General features: G+C 38.9%; 1 long non-coding RNA gene across 1 annotated transcript; it reads left to right on the top strand.

Moving 5' to 3' along the window:
- Positions 1-9523: 9523 nt before the first annotated feature.
- LOC134471634 (uncharacterized) lies at positions 9524-26439 on the top strand. The gene is made up of 3 exons (XR_010041139.1): positions 9524-9722; positions 14198-14298; positions 23248-26439. It is a non-coding gene; the product is annotated as an uncharacterized LOC134471634 (long non-coding RNA).
- The last annotated feature ends 222 nt before the right edge of the window (positions 26440-26661 follow it).

The raw sequence follows: 26661 nt of genomic DNA on the forward strand, positions 1-26661 counted from the left end.
AACTCTCTATCTCTAAGCCTTTATTTTAAGAATGTGTCTTTTCTCGCTCCTCCATGATCTCTCCCCCTCCCCATACTGAGGACAGCCTTTCAAAGCTTTCTCAGCTTCTCCTCTTTCCTCCACACTCCCCTCCCCCCGCTGCTCGGAACCCATTCCTGCTAAGATGGGGGAAGTGGGCCCAAACAGTGTTGGGAGGTACCCGCAGGCTGCTCTGGGCTCTCATGCTGCGCCCCAGCTCCGCACAGGGTCCCAGCTTCATGCCACACCCCAGCTCTCTGTGGGGTCCTGGCTTCGCGGTGCTCCAGTTCTGCACTCTGCCTCCACCCTGCACATGTCTCCAGAGCAGTTCCGGCTCCACCCTGTACACTGAGTGCCCTGGTGCTGCCCTGGCCCACCCTGGGCGCACCCCGCCCACCCTCCAAGTTCTGTCCCCCCCCTAGGTGCTGCCCACGTCTCCCAAACAGTCCCAGCCCCCACCCCCCAAGTGCAAGCGCCACTCTGAGCACAAACACAGATGACCGGCAGCTCGGTGGTGCACAAATGCTATTTCTTGGTCCATACCAGCCTTTTTTTACATTGTCAAATCATTTAATCAATGTTTATTTAGGTTAAATAAACTGGGATAAAAAGACAATAGATAAGATTTTGGTTTATAAACTGGGAAGTGGCCACCTGGCAATTTTACCAGCTTTGTTTATCAATTAAAGCCTTAAGTAATCTCCATAGCCTTATTATGAGATACCTCAACTAAAGTTCATATGACTAAGACAGTTCATTGTTGCTGGTCTCATGGTGTATTCCTGCTTTCAAATATAAAATTCAGATTGTTTCTGCTGCCTTTTTCTTGTGTTCCAGCCATGGCAAATGTTTTCTTTCAGATCCAGACATACATTTACATATTTTTCACAAATTTCTCCAGCATTCAAATGTTAAAATGCTCATGGTTAATAGCCATTTAATATTTTATGTTAAACTTACTGCCTATATTATATTGTACTGTTACCAATCTCCTAAATGTTTAACAACTAAAATTAAGAGGTAATTATATATTCAACTGATATTAAACGACACCATAGCTGATCTCTCTCCTAAATAAAATGGTAAAAATTAATAAAGCAGGCCATCCTCCAAAAATCAGATGGCATTAGACATTTTAATAACATAAACAGATACTTATATATGACATAAATGACGGGTCAGGTCCTAAAATTCCCTGGACTTTGTCCTCCTTATATGGGAAGCCATTACTAAACTCATAAATACCCTGTTGATTGTCTTTGACTCCTGCATACTTAATTAAATTCTACAGATACCTTCTACTATAGACCAGATCCCAAAAGCAAAAGGCAAAACTTGACCCTCAAACCCCACAGAGACCTCCTTAATATGGCTTTTGGTGTTTTCAACAACAGAGATAGCAATGACACTTGGAGTTCTGAAACAGGTAAACCAACACAAGGTGGAGCTGCCTGAGCCCTCCCATGGACCTTGCCGCAAATGCAGCAAAAGGACATTGGGCAAGAGAGTGCCCTATCCTGGCATTCCTTTGGGATCTTACCCCAGGGCTACTGGACTATCCTAGCCACCAGAGAGTGGGTAAGCCATCCTAACTTCTAGCCCTCACAGGAAATGCCAACGCTGCCAGATTCATTGTGATAGATCTGCTTAAACTTGCTGCTGAAGACTAATGGGGCTCTGGCCAACAACAGCCCCCTTTAAGGTATCTGTCTCAGGGTCCTAAGTCCCACTAAAAGAATCAGTTAAGATATTCTCTATGCTTGTGGATATAGAGGCCATATATATATATATATATATATATATATATATATGGTTCTTCCTGAGTTTTCAGGCCGCTATATTAAGTCCTCAGTCTCTTTGGGGGTATTGATGGCCAATCTATGCCATTTACAAGCAGGGCCTATTTTGTGCAGGTTCCAGACTGCTTCTTCCCAATCCACCCAGTGGTGCCAAATCTTCCCTCCACCACTCACTCTACAGTCCTAAATCTTAAAAATGTTTTTTATTCCCTTGTGTTTATACAGACTGACCTAGACACTCTGAGGTCTCTACAGCTTACACCTGTTATCACTAATAAACCTCTCCTCAGTGATATATACCACCCTCTCTTCCTTCCCTATTCACCAATTTCTCAGACACAATCCTGGTCAAGACTGACAAATTTTGTCTTCTCATTTTTTTCATACTTTTTCAGGTTACGTAAAAGCCTTTCTCACAACCAGGAAAACTGCTGATATACTTACTAAAGTCTTATTACAGTAAATCATCCCAAGGACTACCACCAAGATGAAACAACCCATTCCTGGTCTTCTTGGCAACCTCAACAGCGATCAGAGTAGCTAGACTGCCATCCTGGTTTCACTTTCACATGTGAAAGTGGTGCCCTTCCAGCCCTAGATCTAACCATCCTTTTGCCCACTCATCTCCACCTCACCAAGGCCTCACAGCCACAACTCTCAGGCTGTCATATTTTGTTATCCAATTTGGTTCCTAATTTCTTATCCTTTTTACAGCAGAACTCTTAACAGTATTTCCTAAAGACTCCCACATCATGCATACCAGCGACAAGCCTTACCTACCTATCCTCTTAACTTTTACCCTTTCAGATGGGGGAATAATCACTTTTCATAACTTCACTCCTCCCAACCCCACATTTATTTTTCAGAATTCTGCCTCACCGTGGAAATGATTCTGCCTCAACATGGTCCTGATAAAATGACATATATAAATCCAAGGTAGCTTTCCTTTTACCTCAGCTGGGTCCTTAAATACGATAGTGCCATGCCTCCTCATAACACCTTGTCTCTGTTTTTCCAGTCTAACTTATGAGCATTCCCCAGTGATAAAGTTGTCCTGGCTAAAACACCTGGCACCAGCTTCTACATGGGCATCAACCTTCATCCCATCAACACTCCTAAACCCCAGTACAGTGCTCCCTTCCAGCAGGAAACAATAAAAGAAAGAAAAACTTTGACCTTTTTCCTAATAATCAAAAGATGGGACTGAAAGGATTTTGGCCCAGATGGGACACTGTAGCCACTAAAGCCTTGGAGGCAGAACCAAGGGGCTCCATCTTTCCCGGCCCTAGGAATTTACCTGTGTCACAAAATGAATACCAATGGGCCACCTGTGCATCACTAATGCCCATCAGGCACCACCCCAAACCTAAGCTACATGTATGCACGCACTCCACATGTCCGACGGAGAGATTGCCTGCCCCTGGGGACTATGCCAGACCCCGGTGGGTCAGGGTGTCTCTCCCCACATGCTTAAAATAAAGGTCATTTATATTTCATACTTCTTATCTTTTCAGCAGCACCACAATTCTGTCACTATTATCTGAACCTAGTGACAGAGAAAGTTGGTAAAAAGCAGAAAGATCAAAGACATTAGAATCATGTAGGTCTAAGTTTAAACTGTAGATCTGGTGATTACTGCCTGCATTATCAGATGGGAATTAACATTTATAAACATTAGCATATTCCTCTATAAAACTAGAAATATAATTCTTGTATCAAAATATTGGGAATATTTTTGTCTCTGTCAAGTAAAAACACTACATTACAATTCAGTTTTTATGCTCTCTAACTACTAGAAGTAGCCTCACACTTCTAAGTTTTAACTACTCAGATCAGAACTTTGCCATTCAGACACCAAACATAATTTCTGTACTTCTGATCAATGAACTACCAATCCAAGAATTTCCTGTTGTGGCCCCATGTTTGAAAACGTTCTCAAACCACTAGCAGTACAGAGAAAAGTAACACTTACCATAACAGTTTTATAATAAATGATACAAATAGCATAATATCTGGGGCAGGACACAGGATTTCCATGCAAATGCCCAAGTGGAATCATACATCACTCTCCTTACATATCAATGTGCTCACCAGGAAACTCCTTGAAGCCTCATTGTCTGAAGTTTTATTAAGAATTCCTTATGTAGGTGTGATTCATTAGATTACTGGCCATTGTATTAAACTCAAGCTTCATTCTCCTTTCTAAATTTTGGGCAGTCCAGAGGCCCATTCCTCCAGTCAGATGGCTGGTCTTCTTGGTGTCTAACTCATCTAACTCAAGCAAGTTCATTAACATATCAAGGAACTACTGTTGCTCAGAACATTTCAAGAGTTTTAACAGTTCCACAGCAGGAAACTTGAACAAAGACCAGACAAATGCTTTATTATACTATAGGAAGATTGTGCAATAGTGGATGAAATGTTCTTCTATGAAGAAAAAAGTAGACACAGAACTAATCAAAGGACCAAATTTAAAGACAAGTTTTATAATCAACTTTTAACACCATTGGCCCCCTACCCCACTTTTTTTTTCTGCTTTTCTGAACTCTATCTGATTCCTGCTATTTAAAAGATTCAGCACATACAGTGGGTAAAGCAATCATGGCATAACTCAACATGAAAAGAAATTTGTTATAAATGAAGTTTGGGTTTAATTGATGAAGTAGGAGAAACTTCTGATGAAAGAAAGAATTTTGAGTACTCTTCATGAATCATATTCTCTTCATTCCAGGAAGAATACAGAGAAACCTGGGTAACTTTCCTAGGACAATGCAGTGAGGAGGAATGGCCAGGGGAACAAAACCAGATATTGGCCCAGTTATAAACATAATGAACATTTATGTTGTGTGGAAGGCACAGATATACTAGAAACGAGCTATGATCTTCACATGCTACAGAGCTATTTCAGCTTCACATTCCTGGAGGAACTTTTCTGGGATACTGTCTCCTGTACTGTTTATGTCACCTGTGTGTACCAGATCTCAAATGTAGGAAAAAATTGCATGGCTTTGAGATATAGTTGCTACAGTGAAGCAAGCAGGAGCCACACATTTATTAGTCACAAGTTTGAATGTTTCACTATGGGTTTCCACTGTTTCTATCAACCCAGAGATGATTCCATTCAACCTGGAATATCTGAATAGTTAGACACAGAAATGTACAGAGGCAGCAAGACCTCTGCCCAATAGCCTGATGACAGGAGGAAGAGGTGAGTTCCATGCAAATCTTTCATTGTATTTCGTGTCTCTAAAGCACAAATTTCAGCTGCTCACTATGTATTATACACTTGGTCTCCTGTCTGGCACATAGAAAGGACCCAATGGGAAGTAATGAATAACACACAAAATAGGGCTTCCATAAAACAGAAGATGGATCCACAGTATACTTTATTCCCAACCCCCAGGATTACCACCTGCTGCCTCTAAGTATTCTGCCATGATTATTTCATGTCACTGGAATGACGTGTCATTATCAGGATATTATAAGAGGTCAGAGTTCATGTTACTATGTTCAGTGAGAAAAGAACCAGGTTACAAAATTCAACATAAGTATGATTGCAGCACTTTCCTTAGATACACATGCACATATAGAAAAACACGGGTGACATCAAAATATTAATAGTTTTAAATTTTTGAATAGTTTTGAGTCATCATGGTTGATTCCTTTTTATTCTCTTCAAAATGTTTACAATGCTTATAAATTAGTTTTATCACAGCAAAACTTTTAACATAACCCTACATGCTTATTGTAACAATGTGAGTCAGAGACCACCTGAAAGGCTTCTGTGAAAGCCAGAAGCCCTAAGATTTAGTATGCCTGGAAGCAGGCAGATGGGGGCTGAAAAGACCATCCAAGGGGAACAAAGAGAAGAGGGGCTTTTTATAAGGCTTTTACAAGCCTTATAAGAGAGAAGTCTGACAAGGGACATTAGGTGAGGAGGTCTAAGCAAACATCAGTGATTCAAGTTGTCATTACATCCAGTGAAAATGAATGGATGTTAACAGATGTCCTGGTGCAGAGAAGAGTCCATTCTTTCCTTTGCCTTATCTCTTAAGACATCCTGTCTTATGTTTGCTGAGGGCAGCACCTGTGCTGGGCTGTGGCTCTTGGCTCATCTGCATTTGTTCTCAGCTTTTGGCTGAGAACAATGTGGCTGCTGAAAACCAGGTTAGATCCTGGGAAAGTAATGCCCGAGTTAAAACACTTGCATAAGACACTTGCATATACATTGCCCCGTGGTTATTTTGAATTTCTTTTCTGTGTGTCCAAATGATAACCTTATCTCCTCAAGTAGAATGAAGTGGACTATAGGGACAATGCTTCCTATTTTATTTGCCTGATTGCCTTTTTTATTAGATTCTTATGTTCATCAGTTTCTGTGCAGAAACATTTGCTCAGTGTGGCTTCTTTCTGCTATCTAAGAAATGGAATCCCAGACACCAAATTGTATTATGTATGCGTGAGGACAATGCAAATATTGGCCTAATGTTATGTTAAAACTCCCAGCAAACTTTCTCTAATTCCCTTACAAAACCCTATAAGGTTTCCCAAGGCTGTGCACTCCTAAGATCCCCTCTGACTCTGAACATGGCACATCACCCTCCTTAGAATACAGGCTGATGATTCTAAGTGCCAGGAGAAGAATGCCTTCAGAATGGTACCAGTTCATTCTCAGAATTGATTTGGAGACAAAATCTGGGCATTCCAAAACTAAGTTACTAACTGATTCAAAAAATATCATGTGAAAACCATAGTGAGAATGTGTTGAGAACAAACAAGTCTTTGTGGGTCTTGCCCCCTTAATGCAGGAAAAATCCTCAGAGCACATATGTAATTTAAGGACATTTTCCTCAATTCTACAATGTCCCACTGTCAATAGATGCTGGCTATGGAAATAGTCCACCATTGTGATTTGCATCTGCAGTGTCCTGCGAAGACCCTCTTGTTGAAGGGCTTCACAGTCCATGGAGCTATGGGGCCTTTGAGAGCTGGTAGAATCTTTAAGAGGTGAGGCCCAGAGGAGAATCCTCATGTCATTGGATGCATGACCTTGAAGGGGACAGTGGGACTCTGCACCTCTTTCTTTTTCACCATCAGCCATGAGATGAGTGAATTTGCTTTTCCTGCCATGATACTGTGCTATAGCAGGGCACAAGCACTGATGTGAACCTATCATGGTCTGAAACCTCTGAAACTGTAAGGTACAATAAGCTTTATAAAATGACTCTTTTCTGGTATTTGCTTATAATAATGTTACAGTTGAATGAGCCACAATTATTCCAGCTCTTGTACATGACAAGGAAAGAGTTGCCAAGCATATACCTTGTAGTAAGTACAAAGTAGCCATGTTCATGGAAGTTCACAGGACAGTAGCTGCAGGAACAGGCAGAAGGGTGAAGAGAAAAAGGAGGAGAAAGAGGAGCCCTCAGGAAGTCAGGTTTCCAGTATTTAAAGAATCAGATGCCTCTCACTCCAGGGGACTCCCATTTGGTCTCTCACTGGAGTCCATGGTCTTCTGCCTCAGACTCTGCAATCTCCTAAATTTAAACAGGGATAATTGTTAGTGTGTTGCTGTGTTTATTGTTGAATGAGGTGAAAGGAGTCACTCCGTGAACTTGAAGGCATTTCATTTTTCTTTTGTTGTTTCATTCATTCAATTGATCATTCACTCATTTATTCAGTCAACAAAATTCAGTAATTATTTAGGATACTTTCAATATTTCTAACATTGTCAGACACTAGAAGGGATGAGACAGAATATTTATTTTCCCAGGTGGTTTTTTAATGAAAATCATAATGTGATACATGTGATGCTTCTGATCTATGTCACACATTATGGGAATTTCAAGGCTCTACCAGCCTACACAGTTCTCAAATTAAAGTGCCTTACTCACATGGAACTCCTTCTCAAATAACTGAGAATTAGGAAAACATTTCCCCTCTACATGTGAAGTTTTATTTTATTTTTGTGGTACTGGAGATCAAACTCAGGAACCTATCCATGCTAGGTAAGTCCTCTCCCACTGAGCTACACTTCCCAGCCATGTTAAGTTTTAAACCAAAGTAGTGGAGAGCTCCCTTTTCTGGCCCATGGGGAGGGGCCTCACTGCCTATAGCTGCTCATGCCTTGGCCATTCCTATGCATCAAATCCATGTAACAGAAACTGTGCCATATGCAAGCAAGTAACAAATTCAGAAAGGCTAACAGAACTTAAGAGGGCCAAAGGTAAGAATTTTTTTTTTTTATGTGAATAATCAAGTTTTCTACAGGGATTGTTTGAAAGTGTGTTTGGTGTGCTCCAGAAGCTTTATATCCATTTGTGGTATTAAAGAAGAGAAAGACTCTGGCAATAAGTCTTATTTTTTTTTTTCTTGCCAAGGAGAATTCTAAGGTTGGCATTCTCTTGTAAATACCTTGTTGGCAGTAATCGCTCCCCTGGTGTTGCGATGTAATGCTGCATTTCCTTTCATCTAAGCTGTGTATGTTTCAATATCTGACCATTCAAGTAATTTTAACAAGAGACACAAAAAGAAATTACTTCAGCCGGTTTTCTGAGATGTTGGGATAGATGCTGTCATTTATAGCCACAAGCTAGAAGAAATCTCTTCAAGGAGCAGGGGAATCTGTCCCTGGAACCTTATCTGTTTTATTGCAACATGATGAAATAGGAACACTATCACATACTGTGTTTTCATCCACTGATAGACTTGGCTTTTAGTCTTCAGTGATAATAATTAATACAAATTCTCAATGACTTACTCAACCACAGAAATAGGGATTTACCATCAATCATCTTATAAAAAGCCAGAAATGCAATTTGAAATTGGAGAAATTCAGCCAAAGTAGAGATTTCCCATAATGCCAGTGAGCCCGTGGGTCTCAGCTTGGTGTCTCTACTAAAAGATCCATCTCTCTCTGTGCAGGCACAGTTGGCTGAGTTTGTGCTTCAGATGCATAAGCAGCCTCAGGGGTTTCCCTTTCTTGGCAAATACAATCAGACCATGAAGCGATTTGGGGTTTCAGTAGAAGACTTACTATACCCATGAGCTGTGTGCTTAAACAAGAAGATTTTCATTAAAAAGCCAAATAATGAATTAGTTCAGCAAACAGATCACTTGGACATGATGTCTCATCAGCATTTATTTAAATCTGGCATCATCAAAGCAGATAATTCTTTCATTTCTAACTATGCATGAAAGATTTAGTTTGTATCATGCAATGTTCTAGGCCCTGGGATTTCAGTAAAAACAAAACCAAAAACAAAAAGACAAATTTCCTTCCCCTGTGGTACTTAAAACTGGAGGATCATGAGGATTAACAAATTAAAAGAGGACAGAGAAAGAGAAGGGTGAGGAGAGAGGAAGGGGCAAGAACCTCCTAGGAATCATGGGATATGTGTATATACCTATGTTAGTCCAGACCTTTACATAGCTAAATAAGGTTTTGTACGAGGCCTTGGAGCTGCACTGAACATCTGCACAGTGCTTACCACAGCAAACAGTGATGCAGAGTTTGATCCTAGTAACAGGTTTGGCTGGTGGCAGAAAGCCCTGTAGCCACTTAACAAATTAAACTTCAAATAACTAACTAGTTAAGTTATAACAAATTGGCTTATTTATTGACTAGACTGTAGCCAATTAACTTGTTTTCCAAGACTCACTACCATCTGATCTTATTGGCTAGCATTCTCAGACTCTGCTCTAGTCTCAGGAGTTGTCCAATCATGGATTGATTTTGTTTTGCTCAAACTGTCTGAATTTAATTGAGCTAAGGAATTTTCCTTTTAACAGTTTTCACGTTAAAGAACCAAAGTAGAACTCCAGTAGCCCGAGGAGCATCTGGTAACCAGACCCGGATACTACAAGTCTCTTGTGTTTCTGTCTTGCTGTATCTGGGCATTACAGGTACGTTTTCTCTCAGACTCTGAAGCTCTGAGTATTTGTGATTTGAGCTGTCTGAGTGTGAGGAATTTTGATCCAAACTAGTTTGTAAGTTGTGACAGCAAAACGATTGGATTCTGTAATTTTAAAAAAAAGGCTCAAGTATCTTACTAGGCCAGACAAACTAAACTATATTCAGCAGGAACTGGCCTGGTCTTGCAGAGAGACTACCTTTTGAAACCTCATCCAGGGTTGATTTATGCTTATAACCTTGGAGTGGTTCTCTGTTTGTGCTGTGGGAGACCACAGTGATCTCTAAGGGGCATGTGGGGACTGCCTGTGTTAGGGAGATACTGGACCAGGTCTAGGACCTGGACTATTTCCAGTTGGAACTTTAGCCAACTTCATGTACAAGAAGATACAGAACCTGTACTTCTAGATAAATGAGTAAGTCTTACCATGAATAATTTGGAATTATTTGTCCACAATAAAGAAGTTTCAGCTTGGATAAAATAATTTGTAGTGTACATTAAAAGAAATCAAAGACTCTATAAAATCAGTGAACTTGGTACAGAGAGCCTTTTAAAAGGTTAAATTAGGAGAGAAAAAAGAGGTAGTTGTGGAAACTGAGCCTTAAATGACACAGGTCTTCAACTAACTTTGTGCTTCAATTAAGATTTAAAGCACAGAACATTACTATATAAGTTCTCTGAGTGTAGCAAGGAAGATGGGCTGTCCCTGATGTGTGTTAAGGATGCCACCTACGCTCAGTCATTTAGTTCATATAGGAAAGACAGGACAGGATAGATTGGAAAGCATCCTGTTATTATTCTGAGACAATTTTAGTAAAGGGAATTTATATTTGTGGAGTGAGTCTTCATGTAGAGGGGTCTTCTTCATAGGGAGGAGGAGCTCCTTAGAATGGAGGTGGTGTCTTGTGTCCCTATAAGGAGCCTCACTGGGACACTTGCTGTAATGAGGCCTTATACTTCTTGAAGTTTTTGTTTTGGTTTTGTTTTGGTGTCTAGGCAGATGATAGCATTTGGACCAGAAATCTGATGTTAACCAGGTCAGTCTAGGAAAAGGCAGAGTCTTTTCAGTCTCCAGGATGAAATGAGTAAAGTGGTTAGGGGTAAAGAGAGCGTTCTCAGGGTGAATGGTGTTTGGAGATGGTGGATGGACCTGCAGGATAAACAATGAATTGGGACAAGGTCCTGCCAAGTGTGCTGAATTTATATGTCTGTGATGAGAGGTAATATTTAGAGGACTGATTAAAAACAACTTCCAAATGAACTCAACTATTAATTAATGGTTTTGCCTTTTGTTTTGTTCAAAGACCTTCAAATTAAGGTAATCAATAAGCTAAAGCAAAAATATTTGGGGACATTATTTCCTGAACTCTTTTGATGGCAAATTTTCTCTAAGGAGCAAATCAAACATGATTGGTAAGGATGAGTAAATTAGGTACATATAAATGGACAAAGGTTTATGAATGGGCTTGTCTGGAACCTGAATCATGTTAAGTGAACTAAGTACTAAATATATATGAACTGTATGAGTCATTAAATTAAAATACTAAAACTTGTTCTTTAACTGTTATGATTTTTGTTCTGTGGTGGGGGGGTCTGAAAACAGGGTGATTCTGCAAGTGGATTTCCCTATATTGATTGAAGAAAGCTACTAGAAATCATTATAAACATAAAAGTTGTTCAGTACTTTCATTGTGGAAATATGTAGTGTCTTGATTAATTAGCAAACACTGAGTAATGAAATAAACTTATTCAACAGATATTTTACCCTCAATGTTGCACATTCTACTAGGGCCAGAAATGTAATGAAAAGTTCGTTGTAGTTCCTTTTCTCATTGAGTGTTATAGGAGAAACAAATGAATTCACAGTAAAAGAGCATATATATATAAATTATAAAAGGTGCTAAAGGGAAAAGAACTGTCCACTCATTTTTACTTGTGCTGCCTGAAAAACAATGAATCATTGAGTCAGACTCTTTGTCATTTATTGCCACCTACCTAGTACCAGACAGCTCTGGTTTCACGGTTCAGTGCTTGATAATGGACACATATTGCTAGTTGAAAAAATCTTATTTTCATGCAATATAAGGAGTCTAAGTGTTTGGAGTAGACAAGGGAAGGGTTACAGTATGATGAAATGTTTCAAAAATTGTGAAAAGTATTCATTTGCAAATGTTGATATAAGACAGCTCAAAATTGTCAACTAGGTTATCTCTACAAATTAAGTTTACTAATTTTTAAAACTACTATATATATGGTAATTGCAACTAGAAATGACTCTTTATGCAAGAAAAGTGAGACGTTTTGGTAGGCTGAACATATCTGGTATGAAAAATATGTCTTTAAGGGGAAAAGAAAATTTTTGACTTAAGGTAGAAAGACATTATTATAAAATGAGAGATTTACTGTTGTAAATCTTGTGAAGAGAATTTTATGATCCAGCTTGATAGAATTAGAAAAGAATTAATACAAATTTCTGATAACTAAGTATTAACACCAATGGTATTAATATGCAGAAGTTAGAACTGCTCACCTATGTTCAAATGAAGTTCACTTGGAGAATTGCTTTTAATAGAAACTAGAGTTTATTACAACTTTAAGTTATGAAAACTGAGCCCTCTCTATTGAAGAGCTGCCCCCCCCACTTCCATGATTATCTGATTTTCTTTTGAAGTCTCTTAGTTATTATTTTGGTTAAATGAATGACTATTTTGTGGTGACCTGGGATCTTTTTTTCTAAACTAAAGGTTTTGAGTTTTGATATGCCAGTTTTCCCCAAACTGAATCTCATTAATTCTTTTGACCTCAAGTTAGAACACTCCAGAATGGCCTCCGGAGAATCTGGAAAGGCAACAGTAACTCTAACCTGTTTGATACAGAAATTATGGTCAAAAATGATACTCTGACCTTACAGCAACTTAGAAAAGTTTATTTTTATGAATAATATTTGCATGGATGTGTGATCATGCACTTCAAACTATATGAAATCTGAAAAAGTCTGGTAGCCCTGATGAATGCTGTCAGTTATAATTCTAGTTACTAAGATGCTGTGTGAAACAGAAGCAAATGAATCCTGCCAGTTGTCATTGAAATGAACTCTCGGGGCTGGGGATTTAGCTCAGCGGCATAAGCACCTGCCTTGGAAGCAGGCAGTCATGAGTTCGATCCCTGGTACTGATAAAAATGAAAAAGACAAAAAAAAAAAAAAAAAAAAAAAAGAAAAAGAAAAAAAGAAATGAACTCTCCTCAGATCTTTAATCATGGCCATTTCAGTCTGGTCATTCCATAGAGTGTTAACGGTTGAGTCTGGCCTTGAAGTGTTTCACCTTTAAGGAGATTCATGAAAAAGACTCATCATCTGCCCGCCTCCCTGGCAAGCAGCCGTGGCTCAGGCAAGCAGCGGCCACCCCAGCGGGAGAACCACCAGTGTCTCCTGAGATTGGCGCCGTGTTGGAACTTGGGGCGCTGGGAAGACAAGCAATCTGCTGGCCTCCCTGGTATGTGGCCATGAGCCTACCGGTGTGTGGGCAGATAATCAAACATCCCATCCCCCCTGTCTTCCCCCGAGACCCCTTCTCAAATGGGAGCCAGAGGTCTGAGCATCTCTTGGGAGGTTGACCATATGTAATTTAGCAAATAAGGGGGATTTCCTTCTACCATCTCTTTGAAGGCAATAATGTTATCACTGTTTTGCTTTGTTCTGATTAATTGTATTGCTCTATTCAATATTATGCTTTGGTAAGTTCTATAATGTTCTGTATTTCATTGGATTTTGCTGTATCTGATTGAAAGAACACCTATTGTGAAGATACTATGGCACCTATTACTGCTATCCTGGTGTCCTGCTGTGAAGTTCTGTACCAATTTCACTGCACTGTCTCAGCTTGCTTTGTTCTGTCTTGTTCTGTTGTATTTCACTACCTTCAAAATAATAAAAAAAAATTTAAAGAAAAAGACAGATTTGGCACATGTTTTTGATGCCTGAGATCATATCATTGGACAGGATAAGAATTCCTAGAGCTCTAGTGGGGAGATTGATTACTCATAAAATGACTTCTCTACCATCAAGCAGAACAGGCTTTAACTGAAAACCAGGGAAAGGCTCCGATAGATTCTTTTGCTGGGTTAACCAGTGCTAGGATTGCTGAGATACGCAATTTGAATGACTTCTTTCTAGTTAACCAGTAATGATAACTAAACTAAATTTCTCTTGCCCGCCCTTCTCACTTAACAAGGACTAGGCTAGGGACTAGACTTTCAGACACTTGTCCTCACACTATATCTCTACTTAGCAAACTTGCAGGTTGCTGTAATACTTACTAATTGAACTGGGAAAAATTGGAGCAGCTGTTGCATGTGAATTGATACATGGGGCGTTACAGGAACACACAAGAAAATTAACATATAGTCTGTTTAACTGAAATGATGGACTCCTAATCTGCCTTTTCTCTTTACTTGCATGATTTATAGCAGTTGCCTTAGATCACAGTGGTGGTGAACCTAGGGCATGCACACTGCAGGGGGCCTGCTGAGCCCTCTCTGCTGGCCTGCAAGTCAAGTTGTCCCACCAGGTAAGTATTGGATAGCAGGTATTTGTTTTATTTTCTAAACTAAAACATCAGTATTCAGGTTTAATTGAAGTGTTGACACTTTGTGGTAAACAGGTGGATTTTGGGTTGCAGTTTGAGAATTCAGTCTTCAAAAGTTCCACTCTAACTGGTTTAGGAGGACCCTAGATGAGAAGCATGCCTCTATCTCTTGGTATTGTCCTCCTAGCAGTCATAACGGCATTCCCCCTGGTGCACTGTGTTCCCTCACTCTTAAATATTTGTGTAGCCATCTGTTGAATCTAAATGGTCTGTTTCCAGCTGGAATGAGAACTCATGCACGATCATGAGGACGTTATAACCTGTAGGTGATGTATGGTACTAGGAGCACAGGATGACAGTGATAGAGTGGACCTGCTACTCTGAGTTTTGGTATGAGAATAACCAACAGAGTGGAATTTTTGATGTATTGTAGGACAGTGTGTGTTTGGACTGGACACCTGTACTGGGTTCAATGGACGAAACCAAAACAGAGTTTAATCCCAGTAACAGAACTTTGGCTGATTGTAGAAGAACTTAGAGCCATTAATTAATAGAATATAAACTACTGCAACCTACTGGTGGGTTGGTGAGGCTATTGCCTATTGTTTTTGATACCTCATGTTTTTGCCTAAAATTGTTATCTGATCATTTGGAGATCTCAGAACCTACTCTGGGGCTAGTAGCTGCCTGATTTGAAGTTGTTTTGTTTTGCTCAAATAAACTCTCCCAAATTGGTATAAGGAATTTTTCTTTTTACACATTAGCTCAACTGTAGCTCAGAGATACTTACAAATGAGAGCACTTAATTTTTAAAGTCAGAAGGCTACTATAACTGAGGAATCTGAGTTACTTATCTGGAGCATAACAACAATGGCGTCTGCTGTGCTCCTGAGTGTAACATGGAAACAAGACCCTACTCACAACAGTGATAGAAAGAATACTAATACACTTGCCTCTCTTCCAGAGTCATAACTGGTACTGTCATGAATGATTCTGATAAGTCATGCCATACTCATTTAAGTATTTATCAAACTTATTTTGAGTGAGAATCTTTTCCTGTCCCATGTGTGAACATTTTACCTTGTATTATAATAGTTATCACATGGGTTTGATGACTTGTGGAAGATACATCATTAAAAAGAGGGCATTATACACCTGATTGCTCAGTCCTACTAAAGAGCAGCCGGGGATGACATAAGAGTAACATTTCCTCACTGCAGATTCAAGCATAGAGTGTGGATCTGCTCAGTTTGAGGACTGATCTGTCAGTGCTGGGGGTGGAGAGATGAAAAAGATGCAGTATTTTGCTTTCAAGATGCCATATAATGAATATATGTATGTCAACTGAAATTTATAATCCTGTAATATGTGACACAGTTGTGAGAAAAGTCCAGGGTAGCAGAAAAACACAGATCTCATGGCTAACCCTGGAGGAGACATGGGTAAAAGTGGGACTTTCTGGAGGAAGTAACAGAAACTGCACTGTTAAATCATAATTTATCATAGTCCATGATCAAGAATTGAATCATGTAGCTCAAATGATGCAGCCTACAGATGTTTAGAAACCGGAAAAAAGGTCAAGGGAGTACATGGATAGGGAAGTGTTCCTGCTGAGCTGGGCGAACATTAGTGGGGTCCTAAAAGAAACAGGACTAGTAACTAGCTATAGTCTCTGTAACAAAGTTGATACGCATCGATTGGTCATATATACTCTTCTCTGTGACATACATTATGCCAAGCACACAATCCCTCACCAGCCCTTCCCAGAATCCCTTTAAATTAACTATCTTGGCTGAGTTCTAAAGATGGAAATAAACTCTTGAGTTCTCCAAAATTGCTCAAGAGTCAGGGATTTCAATTAGACCTGACCCTGACATCTGTAATCTTCATCATGATGCTGATAACCGTTATTTGAACCTAACAATGTCAGGAGCGCTATCTCTGAGCATTTTGCATTCCATGAAAGTTAAGTAATATTCTTTATGTGTGAAGTAGATTTTGAGGCAGTATGCTTAACTATATGGTTCATTTCCTTTGGATTCTTAATACATAGGATTTGGTGGTAAAAATATACAAAATATTCCATATGAATTCTTCTAAGGGCCTTGTGGTATATGATACAAAAGGAATTATTTTGTGTTCAAAGTTTGTCACACATAAAATTCCAGTTGGTATTGAATATCTGAAAAGGGAACATTAAATCTTGACCTCAGAATTTATCTCCATAAAGAAGAAAACATATAGAAAAGGAAAAAAATAAGTATATGCTTAAAGGGATTCTTCAGTTAGGATCAAAGCTATTGTGATATTGGCATTATTGGTATGTGTGGATTTCTCTGCTGCTGAAGAAATTGAAATTCTACTGCTAAATTCTAGGTTGTATGTCTACTGGGATTATTCATGTCTCTAAATTTGCTTGACAAAGGAGATGTCTACTTCATCTTACGTTTCTATTTGAAAGAAACTTGATTTGCATCTTTTTTATGTTAAGAAATAAATATTTTTAAGTTTCATATCTCACTGCTTCCTCAAAAGTACTGTCTAAAGTTGTGCTTCTCATTAAAGTTAAAAAAATGTTAAATATATATTTTTCCTAAAATTCTTAAGGTACATTTGGGGCTGGGTGTGCTAATGCTGTTTGAATCTTTCATTAGGAGACACAGGACAGGCATGATTGAAGAATTTTATTTGAATATGGCATAAACTAGCATGTGCAATTGCCTTTTAATATGATATAGAAGTGATAAATCAGCAATACCTATAAGAAATTGCCAGAGGGATGGGATTTAACTTGTCTGCAGAGTATGTTTCCTTATCTATAATAGTAAGATTATGACAATACATAAATAAAACCTTGTGCCTTTAACTCAGTCTTGGGTTCCTTTCTCAGGATTGTAGTCCTATTAACTGTAGATTGTTTTCTCTCTAGCTAGGGACTCCAGGGTCAGCTCTGTGGTGTTCAGTTTTGTAGCATCTTATTGCAAACCATCTCCTACCACTGACTTGGCAGCCATCAAGCAAATTAACATCTCTGAGTGCCATGACCTTCAGACTTGCCACGATTTTCAAATGCTTTCCCATTGCTTTTCCCTTACTTCCACTCATTTATCTTGTCCTGGAAACTTCAGTGTCCACCTGAATAATCCTCTTACTAACCTGGCCTCTTAGTTCTTTGACTTCCTCACCTTAAAACTATTCTACCCCAGACTTTCAGCGTGTTTCCTACTTACTGTATAGACTGTTGACCAGAGTTGATAACTTATCATAAATATTGTTTAGGACCTCCTCTGACCTCCTCCACCAGCTGATCAAGGTCAGCTCCTTTTCCAGTTCTTCTCAGTACTTGACCCCAACTCTTGCCTCAGAACTGAGGCTGGGGCAGAGCTTTCAGCTTCCTGACACCAAACCTACTTATACCTGTCCGTCCTTCTTTTCTTATGCTTGCTTTCTGCTTCTTGGGGACTTTACAGGGATGGTAGATTTCCTTTCTCTTTCTCTTGACAGTCTTCCTTGAAGACAGTTTCTTTCCATCAGCATGTAAGCATGTCAAATCACTCTATATCAGACAAAAAATCAGTAATCACCCTTCCTCCCAAAACTCCTTTCCTAGCACCATATCCCCTCCACTCATATTCCCTTTATAATCTGAAATATTTTAAGAATTTTCTTAATCCCATGCCTCCATTTCTTTACCCTATTTTTCTCAACTTGCTTCAAAATGCATTATAATGATAGCAAGCATTATAGTGTTAGGTGATAAAATGACTACTACACACCATATTTCTGAAACCAGGGAGCATCTCTCAGCTCACTATGATTTGACTTCTCATTTCTTGGTGTTGATTCTCCCCTCCTTCCTCACTAGAACGAAGCTTTTTGTTTTCTGACATAATCATTTTCTGATACTTCTCCAACTATCTTCCTGCCTTATAACATCAAATACTAGAGTTTAATCAAGGTATACTCTTAGGTACTAATACTTTTCACTCTTGTTCTCATTTTACTTAATACTTTCTGTCTAGGCTTTGTCATCTAAACTCATGAGTTCTGTTTATTCATGACATTAAAATAAATCTTTAACTCCATTTCTAACACAAATACCTGCTTACATATCAGCTTTGCTTGAATGCTTGTAGAAACCTTGATCTCAGCACATCCAAAATGTTATTTAGTCTCATTTCATTTCTATCTCAGTTGTAAACATCCCCATCCATCCAGTTTAATAATTCAGAAACCTAGGAGCCTACTTCTTCTCAGTGGCATGTTTAATCTACCAACAAACTTTTTCAACTTGCAAGTCTTCATGTCTCTTTCTATTCCACAATGCTAGTCTAAGTGGCCAACCGTTTTTTTTTTTTTTTTTTTTTCCCGTCTCTGCTATATAGTGTGTCAAATCTTTTAAGAATGCAAATTGACTGTCTTTCCTGCTTGCTCTTAGATTGAAGACCAAAATCTTTAGCATGGCCCTCATGTTTATTTATGGACTCCTTGACTAATTCATTTCTTTAAAAAATATTCAATAAAAATACTTTTCACACTACATAGATACAGTGGTAAATGAGACAAATCTCCTGCTCTCATGGAGTGATGTAATATCTATATAACAATTGAAAAGATCAACAACTGAAGCATAAAAATATACTTTTCATGGTGATAATATGACAAGTTAAATAACTTTACAAAGGTAGAGAAATATGCCTAGTTCTTTGTTATAGACAGTCTTTCCCGATGCTTAAGGATACTCCAGACCTCGAAATGTGTCTTTGGCTCCTCCTATTCCCCTTGCTCCTCCTCCTCCTCTCCCTCTTCCCCTCCTCCTCCTTTACCTCCTCCTCCTGCTCTTCCTACTCCTCTACTGTCTGACTCTTGTTGGTTAGTGCTCTGAAAGCTTTTCTCTCCCTCCCTTCACTAGACCTAGTTTTGTCTTAATTGTCAACTCCAGGCTAACGGGAGCACCTTCCTGGCCTCTTACCCATCAAATTCTGATGTATTCTTCAGATCATGTCTTTGTTTTCATGCTGTCAACTGAGCTTTATGTTGGATATGGGTGGGCTTTACACCGTCAGTGATGTCTTTACTGCTTATATTGATGCTAACATTTTTTTAAAATTTATTTTTCTTAAGCATTAATCTCCCCTGAGGAATCATGTTCATTACAAATCTAATTATGTTCTGCATAAAAACAGAGTAACACATTGATATAATAGTTACAAATTTTAACAAATTAAATTGTCCATATATTCAACTAACTAACTTAGTACATTGTTACATGATTTAAAGTACTGTATAAGCATGAATGTAAAGCTCTAATTCTTCCAAGGCACAGTTGTAGGCAGACTTGTACCTTGAGCATAATTTTCTGAGGCCCTTAAACACTACTCTCAAAATTAACCTCAACTTTTGGATATAGTGGGTCAGACTATCAAATGAACAGTCTTTACATAAATATAATCAAATTATCTAGCCATCTTACAATCATAAGTATACTACCAATTAAATATTTAAATTCCATAAATCCAGTCTGATTAGTTTAACCATTTCACATACCTTAAGTTAACTTTTATTTACTCATATGCCTCAAACATGGATGCTCTTAGTCTTTGGGGCAGGCAAGTGGGGTTTGGGGAGATAGAGCTCACAAGCTTGTGGAATGTTCCAGAAGAACAGTCTTGTGGAGCATTCCAAATCCCTCAGTTAGTAACCCTGTATTGCTTGGAAATACTTTTTGTTTCACAATACTATAAAGTTTAAGAGTCTCTGCTATAAATAACACACATGTGCCAACTATGATTGCAAAGTATTGCAAAGCACAAAATGTGTTCCATGGGTGTATTTTATGCATTTTATCAACTCTGGGCTTACTTTCAAATCTCCCAGGATGCAAAGATATTTCCCCAGTGCTCGCTTTGGCAGCACATATGCTAAAAAAATACTTCCTTAAATAAGGAGGAAAGATTTTCTCTCTGACCAGCTGATATCACTGGTCTAAGACATAAGCTACTGATGGATTTGGATACACGTCCAAAGCAATTCTACCTGAGCCCTGGATTTAAAAGTGAGTTCTATTTCATAGTCAGGCTCTGCCTTCTTCCCCAGTTCTTTATCTGTGTGCTCTCTCACGATCGTGCTCCTCATCTGAGTTCTGTTCATCCTGTCTACACTGAAAGTAACTCTTTTCCTATGACTGGAAGTTTCTTTTGCTCCTTACATTTGATTTCCTTTTTCTCTCTTACCAACACTATTATACAGTATTATTCTTTGTATATAGCCCTAGCACAATTTTTACTGAGCAGTTAAGTCCTTGATGACCTAATTATCTGTCTCCCTCACTAGACTGAGTTTTATTAAGCCAGACTCTGCCTTTTGTTCATTCTCTTATCTCTATTGCATGGCATAAGATAGCTGTGTAGTAAATGTACTAGTAAGGAAATTAAGAATAAATAACTGTCCAGGAAAGGTGTGACAACACACTGAGAATCACATGTTATGGACTTTTAGACAATTACATTTTGCTATTCCTCAAATCAGAGGCCACCTTAAAATTAAACAATTATATCAGTATATGAAGGAATTACATCAAGAGGTTTTATCCACTCAAAAAGAAAACTTGGCCTCATCAGATATCTAATTGCTACTCAGCTATAAGCAAGACATCAAATCAATGTATCAGTATAGACACACACAAAGTCAAATATACAGTGTGTCCTAGTGAGAGTAGCTTGCTCTTGCTATCTCAAAACAATAGAGATGTTCACTGACATGAGATGTCTTCACTCTGAAGAAGGCGTATAAGGACACCTGGCAGGTTTCTGCACAGACTACTATGGAAACAGTATGTAGCTTCTAATAAGCCTTTGGAGAAGGAGGGATGTGGCTGATAAGCCAGGAAAACTAGAAAGCACAGGGCAGCTTCTGCCTTTCTTCCACCAGCCAGCACCTTTCTTTATTTGCTTCTGCTTTCACTGTCCTTCAGTCTTGGCTTCAGGACAACCACCCACCTCCAGTGCTTCTCTGCCTCCTCCATTCTAGCCCTCATGCTAGCGTAGATGTCTTTTCCCTGAGCTTCTATAGCACCACTTCTCATATCCTTTCCTTCCCACCCACTCCTTGAAAACTGTGCAATGGTTAGAGTGATGTATGATTTTCTGTGGAAAAAAATAGTAGCCATTGTTTACAGTGCCTACAAAGAACAGATCCATAGCAGCTATTAAACAGTTGTGAAATGTTCACCCTGTCTACACTGAAACCAACCTTTTTCCTATAAACTGGAAAATTCTAGAATGAATGAATTGTTCTGACTCCTTGCTGTGGTAGCCAATTTTTTTTTTCTTGTGAGACAGAATCTCACTCTATAGCCCAGGCTGGCCTTGAACTCAGGATCCTCCTGTCTCAGCTACGTAACTGCTGAGGTTATAGGTATGTATCACCACACCTAGCTGAGATAGTTACTTTCTGATTATCATTGGCCTTCAGAGGTCAAAAAAGGAATACATGTGGTCCCCTTATTAGGTAATAAAGTGGTGTTTTGCTTCTCAGTTTCTGAATGCTTAATAAAGGTGTGCCTGTTCCTCAGAGAGAAGTCAGATAGGCTCAGGTGTGCTCAGGTAGGGGCAGGTATGCTCAGGCATGGTCAGGTATGCTCAGGTATGGGCAGGTATGCCATCAGATAGCAAACTTCCCTATTCTCATCAGCAGTTGTCTCATTTTAAAACCCCCTCATCTGCATCTTTCTGACCCCAAGATTTGCCTTTATAACATTCATACAGGAGAGGAAAATGATTCAAGGCTGAACCCAAAGGCAATTTTATATTGAACAAAAAGAACAGGCAAGTGATAAAAAGCAGCTTACACAAAGACTGCATTCATCAGAAGGCCCCAAATGTTAGATTTTTGTTCAGTTTAGTATCTGTGTAGCTATTTAGTTCTTAAATGGTATGATCTAAATTTATTCTACATTGAATCTGTAAAGAGTTTAACCTGTGATGAAAAAACAGCTTGTCTTACCGGCTTCATCCCAGGAATCTATTTTCACCTCATATGAAATATCATACAGGGTTTTGTTTTCCTCTTTTTTTTTTTAGAGGCCTTGGAGTTTAGTGAAAATGAAACTTAAAGCAAAGGTGGGAAATATATGGAAGAGGCTCACTGATGTCGAGAGGGCAATACCTGAAGCAGGGAGCATCTTCCACCAACACTTTATTCTGAGCTTACCATCCATACTGATTATCTGTCAATAACAGAAATCATATATCAGAGCTTTAAAGAATTTTGTACTGTGCTTATTTCTAGCATAGGCCCTTTAGGTATGATTTGAGTAGCTGCTACTCTTACATCCTTTCAACATGCAAGACTGCTAAAATCTTGCTATCCATTAATTCCATTTACTCCTATAATGACCCAGCATCTACATGATTCAGCTCTCTATTCATCACCTTCCAAGACCGAGACTTGCTCAAAAACGTAGGAAAGGAATTGGCAGTGTCAAGAGTTATATTTGACCCCAAAGTTGATGTTCCTATTTTCACTGTAGTGGTCCAAATTCCATAAGAACAAGTCTGAATCATGTTTGGTAAACACTGGTTCCAACCCTGATGGCTACTGTCACTGACCTGTCCCAGGATACACTCTGTTGTGGTTGTTCTGTGAAGCTCTGTTGGTGAAAATGCATTATTTTCTACCTTCCATGGTAATGCTTATGAACAATTCAAGGAAGGAAGACATGCATGAATGACAGAATATGTTGAGTGAAACAGAGTAAGGCAGTGTTGCAAATGCCAATAATATTATGTAAAGGTACCATTATGTGTAACATGTAATCAACAATGATATGAGGCCAGTAAATTGTGTTCAATATGGTCAATCAGGCAGAAATTCATAAAATGAAACCCAATCACATAAAATCAGTATGTATAATTTAAGATCTCCTTTCAGATTCTGGGAAGATGGGGGATCAATAAGTAACAAGGTACAGAACCTGTCTGAGAGAAACAGCTCAGACACTAGAACTTACCACCATGGAGAAGACCCAATGAAAGAAGAGGGATTCTCATGGCCCAGGAAGAAACTAAGGAAAAATAAAAAGAAAACAAAGAAAGAAAGAAAAGAAAAACATGGACAGAAGGCTGGAGCCAGATGCACTCTCACCAGAGCCGGCCCAAGTGATAGTTGCAGTGCTTTCATTGGAGTAAGTTGGACCTGTGGTCGCGGCAGTCTCACCAGAGCCACAGTCCCGCTGAAGTCAGGGGTTGGCGAACCTAACGGAGAACAGAGCCAGCATGAAGACCTGCACTAACCTGTGGTGAGTGCTCAGAATTTGTCCTTCCCGCAAAATGAGGGTGACCAACTGGATGACATATTGGTATTGGACAGGATGGGCCCGAACAAGGAATGGCAGTGACTTCAATTGGCTGCTCCCTGCCCAGAGAAGATTGGTGAGATCTGATTGGGCTGGGTCACCGCTGGCTGAGACCCAATAGCCAGGGACGAAATTGTCCCCAAAGTTGTCCTGAACTGGTTCCGTCTGCACAGCACACACTAATGTGGTGAAGGCCCCTGCTGGTTGACTGGTTCAGAGGGGAGGGGCCAGCCTACACCACCCCTGCTTGCACCTCAGTGACCAACAGCAAACTGGAGAGAGCAGCAATCCCTAGCCAGGTGCTTTAGAAAAACCATAACCAATACAGAAAAGGGCTGGGACCTTCTACCATACACCTGTATGGAAGAAACAAGAAACATGATAAGAGAAAGAAATAAGAAAAAGCCTCCAGCCAACCCAGGGAATATGGGTCCAGGAGAGGTAAATACAGAAGAGATTAAGGCCAGTAATCATGCAATACTGGACATGGCATCAGCTGACATAAAGAAATATCTTTTTGAAATCATAGACAAGCCCAAAACTGAAATATTAATTTACATAAAGTAAAATATAAGAAGTTTAATAAAAGAAATGCTACTCATCTCTCAAGAAGACACAGATGGAAGAATGAAGGAACACACAAAAAAGAAGGGAAACCTTTAATGAAGAATATAAAAAAAAAAAAAAACCTAGAATGCAAAATCACGACAGACTTCTCGACACAAACCATCAAATCAAGAAGAGCTTGGAGAGAAGTATTACAAGCCCTGAAAGAAATTAACCTCCAACCCAGATTGATGTACCCTGAAAAACAGTCTCTCAGAATTAATGAAGAAACAAGATGCCTCCATGACTAAGAGGAACTGGGGGAGTTCATGATCACTAATCCAACCCTACAAAAAATACTGAAGGACATTCTAGAGAGAGGGAAAAAAATCACCAGGATTCCAGCAACAGTGGCAGAGAGGCCTCAATGAATGGGGGAGACAGCAGAATGAAGGAGAAAAGTAGACAACTAATGGCAGAAAAATAGCATAGCAGAAATGAGACCGAGAAGGTTGGCTATACTCTCTAATATAGATGGCCTTGACACACTAACAAAAAGAAACATCAGCAGAGTAGATCAGGAGATAGGGTCCATCGAGATGCTAGCATAATTAACCTGAAAGAGGGTTTATGGACCAAAAGTCAAATATGAGAAAATGATGCTCTATGTGACAGGGAACCAGAGAGAAATAGGGGCAGCTCATCTAGCACCTGCAGATAGATTGGAAAGACATGACACTTTTGTTCAGTAGAGAACTACTCACTATAATGAAGGAAAACCTTGAGACTTTTGTGGGTAAAGGAACATAACTTGAAAGATCAAGCTCAGGGGTAAAAAGTTTCAGAACCACTTAGGTAAATAGCAGGTTGCATCCCTAACCTAAAAACTAAGGAGTTAGTGGGACCCAAAATGTACAACACACCCTGTGAAAATGGAAGGGGAGGAACTGTCTAAAAAAGGAAGGCAGAGAACATCGTTAATAGTGTATCACGATGTAAAATCCACATAGTTCTTATTGCTCTATTTAGTTAGGTTATATTCTGTTCCAGTCTGTCTACTTCTACTAGACTACTCTACTACTCTATTACTACTAGGGCAGAGATAGCTATTCCGAAAATAGCAGGGTATACCATGGTAACCATCCTTAATTTCCTCTTAACTTAATCTGAAGCTCTGTATTATTTACACTGCCTTATTATGACTGATCTTATTTGAATCTGGTTTGTTGGACCGCTGTTTTATATTGATTGATTTTATTCAAATCTGTAATGATTGATAATATCAAGTCTGAGAGTACAGGCAAATACTCTGAAAATGGTAAGATTCACTAGGATACCCACTCTGGCTTGAGTATTACCTGCTTTGAAGTTTTATAATGTCTCCAATATTTTGTTTTTATTAATATTGTTATGTACTGCTATGTTCAATTATACTATGCCTGATGATATAGACAATTCTATTGAAGATAGCAAGAGACAACACAGTAACCATTATAGATCACACTGTATTGTGGTTTTATGTAACTTTTTCATGATTTTTTTAGGAATTTGTTTTGTCTTGTTTTGTTTTTCCCTCTAATATAGAAAGGATAGATATACATGTAGAGATTCATGCATGCATATGAGAACTGATTATATAATGTATGATGAAATTAAGAAAAAGAGACACTAAAATACCCAGTGCTGACTCCATAACATCATCATGTGAAATCCAGCAATACTATTATTCTTTGTTCAGAGTGATTTCAGTCTGTTTTGTTTTGTTTAATTTCAACATACATGAAAGTATGGACAGCTATTTTGAAGAGAATGAGAGACACTATGACAATCATTATTGACTTACTTATTGTCTGGTCTTGAAGACCTAAAATGCCTTCATTATCCTGTTTTGATCAATTTTATAGTATGTTGTTTTGTATGAATTCACTGTGTGTGAAGATATGGACAACTATTTGGAAGAAAACAAGAGACAACATGATAGACAGTGAAGATCTCCAGTTGTCTTGCTTTGAAATCTGTGTCTCTTACATAGTTTTCTTATGATCTGTTTTGTTGTTTTTAATTTTACTCTATTTAAAATGAAGTTTAAAAATTTTTTAAAAAAATCTTTCATTAAAAGAATGCAGTACAAAATGGTGGAGTTTTTAGTTTATTTTGTCAAAGATTCTCTTCCTTCCTTTCTTCCTCCATTCCTTCCTCTCTTCCTTCCTTTTATACTTCTATCGTGATTCTCATATTTAAATGTAACTAAAGTCAGATGGTGATGACCAGAAGGTGGCATGGATCCAAATTCGCTTCCCCCCAGGGAGCCAGGTCCAAAGTCTCCCTCTTAGAGTCAAGGAGTTTTTCAGGGCAACCCACATACTACTGGCCTGGCAATTCTGTTCTTACACAGCAGAGATCTGTAGAGGAATCTTTTTGACTAGGTAAGAAGGTGTTGCCAA

Source organism: Cavia porcellus, unplaced genomic scaffold, assembly GCF_034190915.1.
Source record: "Cavia porcellus strain 051 isolate PalLab524CR breed Dunkin Hartley unplaced genomic scaffold, mCavPor4.1 scaffold_19, whole genome shotgun sequence".
Taxonomy (NCBI): Eukaryota; Metazoa; Chordata; class Mammalia; order Rodentia; family Caviidae; genus Cavia; species Cavia porcellus.